The sequence below is a fragment of the Meleagris gallopavo genome, chromosome Z (genome assembly GCF_000146605.3).
Source record: "Meleagris gallopavo isolate NT-WF06-2002-E0010 breed Aviagen turkey brand Nicholas breeding stock chromosome Z, Turkey_5.1, whole genome shotgun sequence".
In the NCBI taxonomy this organism is placed as follows: domain Eukaryota; kingdom Metazoa; phylum Chordata; class Aves; order Galliformes; family Phasianidae; genus Meleagris; species Meleagris gallopavo.
In genome coordinates this window covers 37,981,361-37,981,759 of record NC_015041.2, presented here as the reverse complement: position 1 = coordinate 37,981,759, position 399 = coordinate 37,981,361, and positions in this window count along the sequence as shown.

The following is a 399-nucleotide window of genomic DNA, read 5'->3' as shown; positions in this document are numbered from 1 at the left end:
CCTGATTTTCAAGAAGTCTAGGCAGTTTGTCAAAAAACACACTTTATCATTCTGATTAGTTTATATTATTACCTTGCCACCAGTTTAGTTAGAAAACGAGGTTAAACACGAACATTTTCAGGTTTAGAAGTTGAAGATCATATTATAAAAAAATACTATGTAGAAAACAGGAAAAATATGGTTCTTACACAGGGCTAACAAAAAAATTTTAGAACATAGAGTTAGTACTGGAGAAACTGTATAGTTCTGCTGAGATTTTCACTGTTATTGTGAGCATCTGTGTTCAGAAAGCAATGCTGGTTCCTGTTCTAAAGTGCTGACATAAAATTTGGCTTCTTTCTTTGTTTCACTGTTAGCCTGTCCTCAACCCCTTTCTTTTCTTTTCTTTTCTTTTCTTTT